This window comes from Lipotes vexillifer, unplaced genomic scaffold, assembly GCF_000442215.2.
Source record: "Lipotes vexillifer unplaced genomic scaffold, Lipotes_vexillifer_v1.1 scaffold1465, whole genome shotgun sequence".
Lineage (NCBI taxonomy): Eukaryota > Metazoa > Chordata > Mammalia > Artiodactyla > Lipotidae > Lipotes > Lipotes vexillifer.
The window spans coordinates 138594-148996 of NW_006787960.1; the positions used below are offsets into that span (position 1 = coordinate 138594).

The 10403-nt window shown below is 38.9% G+C and overlaps 1 pseudogene; it reads left to right on the plus strand.

The window, feature by feature from the left end:
• The first annotated feature begins 9615 nt into the window (after positions 1–9615).
• On the plus strand, positions 9616–10173 carry LOC103080416 (dynactin subunit 6 pseudogene; annotated as a pseudogene).
• Positions 10174–10403: the final 230 nt, after the last annotated feature.

The window sequence follows — 10403 nt, forward strand, 5'->3', positions numbered from 1 at the left end:
CTTGCCATTGGCACTGCCATCTACTTCTACAAGGATTAAATCATGAGCTGCTGCAGCTACTGACTTTCAACACCCTGAAAGGAGTTTGGGGTGGAGATCAGAAATGAGGCACTCTGTTCTCTGGGAAAAACTGGCAGAAAAGGTCTTGAGATAGTTAAATATTTTCAGGAGATGATTTTATGAGCCCAATTCTTGTATCTCCTCATATCTAAAAAAGCACTGAAATCCTTCATGGTGACATCTGCTCCTCGTGACTAGCAGTAACCTTCACGAGACTAGCAGAAACCTTCTGCAAAAAATATGTGCTTGATTGCATGTACTCCCCCTTCACCAAAATCACATATATACTAACCTTCCCCCCTACCTCTTTGGAGCAGTTTCTCAGAGCTAACTGAAATGCTGTTTCCCAGGCTATAGTCCTCATTTTGTCCCAAATAAAACCTAACTCACAACTCTCATGTTGTGCTTTTTTTTTTTAAATCAGCATATGGAAAGTTCAATAAAATTAAAATTTCACTCTCTTTTCCTTTTTTGAAATGCAAATTTATTTTCATTTATTTATTTTTACTGACATGATTGTATTATGAGGTTCAATAAAGGAAAATGTTCATTGCCTAAATTTTTTCTGGCCATTATTATTATTTATTTCATTTCGTGATTATTGCTAAAAATAACTTTGTCATATAGAGGAAGAAATGTTAAAAAATAGTTTACTCCAGCAGTCAAATACTGGGTTTGATCCAAAAGTAAGTGGTGTCTACTTCCAGGGTAGTCCAGTTAAATTTTTCTCCTCAAGCATCAGGGTTCCCACCTCACCTTCCTCTCTTTTTCTTCTCACTCTTCTTTCTCTTGTCTTCATCCTCACTGCCTCACCCAACTCCGAAGTGCTATTTTAATATGATAGATCCACTGATAGTGAAAGTGAGTCTGAGCTGAATTCATCAGAATGGGTTGCACAGGAAACTAACTGAATGAAAGGTTGTGCATCACAAACAGGGGAACAGGAAAGGTTAAAAAAAAAGGATGCTTTATCAGGTGGTCACCTTTTGGTAGCAGAGTGCTGGGTACAATTTCCTGTTGTGAGGACTCTGAGGACTCTGAATGGGGCTGATCAGGATGTCTACACAAACTCTTTATAGGAGCAGCCATGTAATGTGGAAACTGTTGGAGTGGAGGTGGCTGTATTTAATGAGGTGAAAGAGGAAAAGAGAACTTAAACAAAATGCACCATAATGAAGGGAAGTGCTTTTTCAAAAACACAATGATACATTCCTCTTTGCTAATGCTTTCTTGACCTGGGAGTTGGCAAGGGTTATCCAAACAGAACCAAAATTACTCAGAAAAAGTGGTTTTGGATCAAGCATACTCATGGAAAATTCAAGAAAGAAATTTAAAAATCAACAAATAGGGCTTCCCTGGTGGCACGGTGGTTGGGAGTCTTCCTGCTCATGCAGGGGACACGGGTTCGAGCCCTGGTCCGGGAGGATCCCACATGCCGCGGAGCGACTAAGCCCGTGGGCCACAACTACTGAGCCTGCATGCCACAACTACTGAAGCCTGCGTGCCTAGAGCCCGTGCTCAGCAGCAAGAGAAGCTAACACAGTGAGAAGCCCATGCACCGCAACGAGGAGTGGCCCCTGCTCGCCGCAACTAGAGGGAGCTTGTGTGCAGCAACGAAGGCCCAACGCAGCCAAAATAAATAAATAAAATTTTAAAAAAAATTAGAAAAATCAACAAATATGTGAATAAAATAATAAATGTTATAATATTATAATAATATGATAATTCTAATAAAATAAAATATGCAATATCATTACAATTTAAGAAATATGAATAAACAGAGAATCAGCTTGGCAAAGATTTGAAAAGTCACCAAGTGTTAGCATGGTAAAGACAGAGAAATAAGTAATATGTTGTTTGTGGAGTAAACATTACTACACACTTCTTGGCAAACTTAGCAATATTTATCCTTAAAAATCTATATTAATTTGAACCCAGCATTTCCATCTATAGTAATTTGGTCAGAGGAAGTAACTATGACTTTTGGTAAAGATTTAACCCTATGTAAGTTAATTATAGTTAATTATTTTATAACTTAGAAAGTCTGGAAATACCTCAACTATCCAAAAATAGTGGTCCGATTACATATATTATTGTAGACTTTGACTGGAAATTTATCCAGTGATTAAAAATTATGTACTATCAAATATCTAAAGACATGGAAATATACACTTAACTAAAAAACAGATTACTAAACAATATTACATTATCCTTTATGCTTAGAAAAGTAACTGGAAAATGTATATTGAAATAGAAAGAAATATCTTTATTTTTATTTTTTTTTTTTGCGGTACGCAGGCCTCTCACTGTTGTGGCCTCTCCCATTGCGGAGCATAGGCTCTGGACGCGCAGGCTCAGCGGCCATGGCTCATGGGCCCAGCCGCTCCGCGGCATGTGGAATCCTCGCGGACCGGGCACGAACCCGTGTCCCCTGCATCGGCAGATGGACTCTCAACCACTGCGCCACCAGGGAAGCCCAAGAAAGAAATATCTTCATTCCCTTATTTCATTCTCCCTTTTTGCTCTTCCCTAATCCATCCCAATCCTGAGGAATCGCTAATATTTTGTCAAATTCTGGCATACTGTTTGGGCCACAGTTACAGGCTGGCAGCCACGGTTCATTAAAAGGGCACGTGTGTAGCTCCCTCTCTCTTGTTTCCTACTGCCCCCATGTGGTAGGACTGGTAAACTGAATCAAGGTTTTCTTGGACTAATCAACTTGCTGCTTCACCTGGTCTCTCTTCTTTAGACTCATCATTGCTTAGGCCTCCTGTACCTTATGGTGAGTTAGAGAATAGAATATCCCAAGAAATGTAATTGGGCTTGGGAAGGAGTAGAAACTGTTAAGTTTATAGGGAACTGGTGCCGAAGCTATGCGTCAGGTACTGAAGGTCAAGGTCTAGGCTGGCTGCCTAAACCACAAAGGAGGGGAGGGGATTAATAGAGATGCAATCATTAATTAAATTAATAAATTAATAGAGATGCAACCAAAAATTAAAAAAAAACTAATATACTGGGAAATATTATATTGGTTGGGGGAAATTAGATTTAAAGCTTTCTAATGTCTTTATATTATTTTAGAAGAGGCTTAAGGTATAAGCTTTGTATTTTGTTGTAGAAATTAATGCTACTCTTTAGTATTTATCGTTCTATTCTCCTTTGGGGAACTTTTGGGGCCTGGACCTCCTTGCCTATTGGAAGTTAGCCTTGGCCACAAAAGTAGCTCTGATCAATGAAATATGAATGAAGGTATCACTTCCAAGAGGAAGTATTTAAGAATTAGTTTGAGTACCCATTCTCTCTTTCCTTTGCCACTGTGACAAGTGACTAGTACTATTCCTGTTGAACCTTCAACAGGCTATAATCCAGAGTGAGGATGAAATCTTGCTTCTTTCTGAAGATTTTCTTACACAAGATTGTCTGTATAATAGTATAAATTATTTTATCCCAACAGAAACAAGCACTGGTATTGGAAGCAGTAGGGAAATGCATATTGAAGGTGAGAAAGATGTAACGTCAAAATATTTGGTAAAATGCCATCCTCCATAAGTTGTGAGACATATCATATAACATAAAGTTAAATGTAGCTCTAGGGGAGGAAGTTGGAAAACAAAACTTTACCAGTGAGTGTTGGTAATAGTTAGCCACATTTGACCATTTCCTGAGTTCAGGAAAGCATTTGTATGTTCCCAAACAGGAATAAAATGTCCATCAGCAAAGGAATGGATAAAGATGTGGTACATATATACAATGGAATATTACTCAGACACAAAAAGGAATGAAATTGTGCCATTTGCAGAGACATGGAAGGACCTACAGACTGTCATACAGAGTGAAGTAAGTCAGAAAGAGAAAAACAAATATTGTATAATATTGCTTATATGTGGAATCTAGAAAAATGGTACAAGTGAACTTATCTTCAAAGCAGAAATAAAGACACAGATGTAGAGAACAAATGTATGGATACCAAGGGGGGAAGGGGAGGTGGGATGAATTGGGAGATTGGGATTGACATAATATATCCTACTATGTATAAAACAGATAACTAATAGAACCTACCTATATAGCACAGGGAACTCTATTCAGTGCTCTGTGGTGACCTAAATGGGAAGGAAATCAAAAAAAGGGGGGTATATGTATGTGTATAGCTGATTCACTTTGCTGTACAGCAGAAACTAACACAACACTGTAAAGCAACTATACCCCAATAAAAATTAATAATAAAGCAAAGGGAGTAGAGAGAATATAAGTTCATGGACTTTCAGAGATAAGAAAGAAAACTACCTCACCACCCTAAAATGTAAAGGTTCAATGTAAGAAAATCTTTGAGCAACAAACGCTAATTAAAACTTAGCTTTGAGGGCTTCCCTGGTGGCGCAGTGGTTGAGAGTCCACCTGCCGATGCAGGGGACGCGGGTTCGTGCCCCGGGCCGGGAGGATCCCACATGCCGCGGAGGGGCTGGGCCCGTGAGCCGTGGCCGCTGAGCCTGCGCGTCCAAAGCATGTGCTCCGCAACGGGAGAGGCTGCGGCGGTGAGAGGCCCGCGTACCGCAAAAATCAAAAAACAAAAACAAAAACAAAACTTAGCTTTGAGACAGCAGTCAAATTAAAGGTATGCCCATTATAACTTTGTGAAAAAGATTAGCTGGACTAACTTCAGGGCAAAAGGCCAATTAAGGGGGTACTATCCAACCAACTGCTTCATTTAGATAAAATAACTCAGAGTAAAGAGCTAAAGTATGTATCTTTCCCAGTGACAACTAACAGATTCAAGTTACCTGATATTAAAGAGAGTGAGGATGTAGGGATATATGTGTGTGGGAAAAGAGAAATATAACACTCTAAGACAGCCCACCTTATAAAGATCTGTGGATATGAATACTGGCACACATAACTGACTGGAATCAAACAAATAGGAAGCCTATTAAGTTTTGGGAAGTTTTATTGTCAGAGGAAGTGGGAGAAAAAAAGGGCTGAGAAAACTGCATGGTTTTCAGCCCCACCCATCAGCAGACAAGCAGATTAAAAGTTTTACTGAGCACTGCCCACCAGAGCAACACCCAGCTCTAGACCCACCACCATTCCCTCCCATCAGGAAGCTAGCTCAAGCCTCTGAGATAGCCTCAACCACCAGAAGGCAGACAGCAGAAGCAAGAATTACAATCCTGCAGCCTGTGGAGCAAAAAACACATTCAGAGAAAGATAGACAAAATGAAAAGGCAGAGGACTATGTACCAGATGAAGGAACAAGTAAAAACCCCAGAAGAACAACTAAATGAAGTGGAGATAGGCAATCTTCCTGAAAAAGAATTCAGAATAATAATGAAGATGATCCAGGACCTTGGGAAAAGAATGGAGGCAAAGATCGAGAAGATGCAAGAAATGTTTAACAAAGACCTAGAAGAATTAAAGAACAAATACCTAGAAGAATTAAAGAACAAACAGAGATGAACAATACGATAACTGAACTGAAAAATACACTGGAAGGAATCAACAGCAGAGTAACTGAGGCAGAAAGAATGGATAAGTGACCTGGAAGACAGAATGGTGAAATTCACTGCCATGGAACAGAATAAAGAAAAAAGAATGAAAAGAAATGAAGACAGCCTATGAGACCTCTGGGACAAAAGTAAACACAACAACATTCACATTATAGGGGTCCCAGAAGAACAAGAGAGAAAGGAACTGAGAAAATATTTGAAGAGATTATAGTTGAAAACTTCCCTAACATGGGAAAGGAAATAGCCACCCAAGTCCAGGAAGTGCAGAGAGTCCCAGGTAGGATAAACCCAAGGAGAAACATGCCGAGACACATAGTAATCAAACTGACGAAAATTAAAGACAAAGAAAAATTATTAAAAGCAACAAGGGAAAAATGACAACATACAAGGGAACTCCCATAAGGTTAACAGCTGATTTCTCAGCAGAAACTCTACAAGCCAGAAGGGAGTGGCATGATATATTTAAAGTGATGAAACGGAAGAACCTACAACTAAGATTACCCTACCCAGCAAGGATCTCATTCAGATTCTATGGAGAAATCAAAAGCTTTATGGAAAAGCTAAGAGAATTCAGCACCACCAAACCAGCTCTACAACAAATGCTAAAGGAACTTCTCTATGTGGGAAACACAAGAGAAGAAAAGGACCTACAAAAACAGCACAAAACAATTAAGAAAATGGTAATAGGAACATACATATCGATACTTACCTTAAATGTGAATGGATTAAATGCTCCAACCAAAAGACACAGGCTCGCTGAATGGATACAAAAACAAGACCCATCTATATGCTGTCGACAAGAGACCCACTTCAGATCTCGGGACACATACTGACTGAAAGTGAGGGGATGGAGAAAGATTTTCCATGCAAATGGAAATCAAAGGAAAGCTGAAGTAGCAATACTCATATCAGATAAAACAGACTTTAAAATAAAGACTGTTTCAAGAGACAAGGAAGGACACTACATAATGAACAAGGGATCAATCCAAGAAGATATAACAATTGTAAATATATATGCACCCAACATAGGAGCACATAAGGCAAATGCTAACAGCTATAAAAGAGGAAACTGACAGTAATACAGTATTAGTGGGGGACTTTAACACCTCACTTACACCAATGGACAGATCATCCAGACAGAAAATTAATAAGGAAACACAAGCTTTAAATAACACAATAGACCAGAGAGATTTAATTGATATTTATAGGACATTCCATATGAAAACAGCAGATTACACTTTCTTCTCAAGTGCATATGGAACATTCTCCAGGATAGATCACATCTTGGGTCACAAATCAACCCTGGGTAAATTTAGGAAAATTGAAATCATATCAAGCATCTTTTTCAACCACAGTGCTATGAGATTAGAAATAAATTACACGGGAAAAAACCGTAAAAAACACAAACACATGGAGGCTGAACAATATGTTACTAAATAACCAAGAGATCAATGAAGAAATCAAAGAGGGAATCAAAAGATAGCTAGTGGGAAGCAGCCGCATAGCACAGGGAGATCAGCTCGGTGCTTTGTGACCACCTAGAGAGGTGGGATAGGGAAGGTGGGAAGGAGACACAAGAGGGAGGGGATATGGGGATATACGTAAACATATAGATTATTCACTTTGTCATACAGCAGAAACTAACACAACAATGTAAAGCAATTATACTCCATTAAAAAAACAAACAACCCAATCAAAAAATGGGAAGAAGACCTAAATAGACATTTCTCCAAAGAAGACATACAGATGGCCATGAAGCACATGAAAAGCTGCTCAACATAATTATTAGAGAAATGCAAACAAAACTACAATGAGGTACCACCTCACACCAGTTAGAATGGGCATCATCAGAAAATCTACAAACAACAAATGCTGGAGAGGGTGTGGAGAAAAGGGAACCCTCTTGCACTGTTGGTGGGAATGTAAATTGATACAGCCACTATGCAGAACAGTATGGAGGTTCCTTAAAAAGCTAAAAAGAAAATTACCATATGACCCAGCAATCCCACTACTGGGCATATACCCAGAGAAAACCATAATTCAAAAAGACACATGCACCCCATATTTACAATAGCCAGGTCATGGAAGCAACCTAAATGCCCATCCACAGAAGAAAGGATAAAGAAGATGTGGTACATATATACAATGGAGGGCTTCCCTGGTGGCGCAGTGGTTGAGAGTCCACCTGCCGATGCAGGGGACACGGATTCATGTCCCAGTCTGGGAAGATCCCGCATGCTGTGGAGCAGTAAGGCCCGTAAGCCATGGCCGCTGAGCCTGAGTGTCCGGAGCCTGTGCTCCGCAACGGGAGAGGCCACAACAGTGAGAGGCCCGTGTATAGCAAAAAAAGAAAAAGAAAAGAAAAAGAAAAAAAAGTAAAAGGATCATACACCATGATCAAGTGGGATTTATCCCAGGGATGCAAGGATTCTTCAATATAGGCAAATCAATCAAAGTGATACACCATATTAACAAATTGAAGAATAAAAAGCATATGATCATCTCAATAGATGCAGAAAAAGCTTTTGACAAAATTCACCACCCATTAATGATAAAAACTCTCCAGAAAGTAGGCACAGAGGGAACCTACCTCAACATAATAAAGGCCATATACGACAAACCCACAGCAAACATCATTCTCAACGGTGAAAAACTGAAAGCACTTCCTCTAAGATCAGGAACAAGACAAGGATGTCCACTCTTGCCACTATTATTCAACATAGTTTTGGAAGTCCTAGCCACGGCAATCAGAGAAGAAAGAGAAGTAAAAGGAATATAAATTGGAAAAGAAGAAGTAAAACTGTCACTGTTTGCAGATGACATGACACTATACATAGAGAATCCTGAAAATGCCACCAGAAAACTACTAGAGTTAATCTATGAATATGGTACAGTTGCAGGATACAAAATTAATGCACAGAAATCTCTTGCATTCCTATACACTAATGATGAAAAATCTGAAAGAGAAACTAAGGAAACATTCCCATTTACCATTGCAACAAAAAGAATAAAATGCCTAGGAATAAACCTACATTAGGAGGTAAAAGACCTGTACTCAGAAAAGTATAAGACACTGATGAAAGAAATCAAAGATGACACAAACAGATGGAGAGATATAACATGTTCTTGGATTGGAAGAATCAATATTGTGAAAATGACTATACTACCCAAAGCAATCTACAGATTCAGTGCAATCCCTGTCAAATTACCAACTGCATTTTTTACAGAAGTAGAACAAAACATCTTAAAATTTGTATGGAGACACAAAAGACTCCGAATAGCCAAAGCAGTCTTGAAGGAAAAAAATGGAGCTGGAGAAATCAGACTCCCTGTCTTCAGACTTTATTACAAAGCTACAGTAATCAAGACAATATGGTGCTGGAGCAAAAACAGAAATATAGATCAATAGAACAGGATAGAAAGCCCAGAGATAAACCCACACACCTATGGTCAACTAATCTATGACAAAGGAGGCAAAGATATACAATGGAGAAAAGACAGTCTCTTCAATAAGTGGTGCTGGGAAAACTGGACAGCTATATGTAAATGAATGAAATTAGAACACTCCCTAACACCATGCACAAAAATAAACTCAAAATGGATTAAAGACTGTAAAGCCAGACACTATAAAACTCTTAGAGGGAAACATAGAAAGAACACCCTAGCATAAAGCACAGCAAGATCTTTTTTGATCCACCTCCTAGAGTAATTGAAATTAAAACAAAAATAAACAAATGGGACCTAATGAGATTTAAAAGCTTTTGCACAGCCAAGGAAACTATAAACAAGATGAAAAGACAACCCTCAGAATGGGAGAAAATATCTGCAAACGAATCAACGGACAAAGGATTAATCTCCAAAATATATAAACAGCTCATGCAGCTCAATATTAAAAAAAACAAACAACCCAATCCAAAAATGGGCAGAAGACCTAAATAGATATTTTTCTGAAGAAGACATACAGATGCCCAAGAGGCACATGAAAAGCTGCTCAACATCACTAATTATTACAAAAATGAAATCAAAACTACAATGAGGAGACAGGGCCCGAACCATGTCAGAAAAGACTCAAAAAAGTGTGAAGATTGCACCTGGAGCAGTTGTGTGTGTAGAGAGTGAAATCAGGGGTGATGTAACTATAGGACCCAGGACAGTGATCCACCCTAAAGCACAAATCATTGCGGAAGCCGGGCCCATAGTGACTGGCAAAGGTAACGTAATAGAAGAACAGGTGCTCATCATAAATGCTCACTCTGAGGCTGCAGATTCAGAGCCCAAACCTCTGATCATTGGCACGAATAATGTGTTTGAAGTTGGCTGTTATTCCCAAGCCATGATAATAGGAGATAATAATATTATTGAATCAAATGCGTATGTAGGCAGAAACGTAATATTGACAAGTGGTTGCATCATTGAGGCCTGTTGCAACCTGAACACATTTGAAGTCATCCCTGAGAACACAGTGATTTATGGAGCAGGCTGTCTTCATCGGGTACAGACTGAGCGGCCACAGCCCCAGACACTACAACTGGATTTCCTGTTGAAAATCTTGCCAAACTACTATCACCTAAAGAAGACTATGAAAGGAAGCTCAACTCCAGTTAAGAACTAAGAACAATATATGTCATCAAGATAACATTTGTCTTTGACCACTGTCTTCTGAAAAAGCCACAGTGTTTATGCACTCTTAGCAGTGCGCAGAATAATATGTGTTGACTTTATCTTGTAAAATTCAGTTAGAGAGGAAAATAATGTGTTTTCATTGTAACTGTCCTCTATAATTTGTATAAAATGCATTATTTTCTGATGTCCTTGCCCCATTTCTGATAATTTACAGATTTT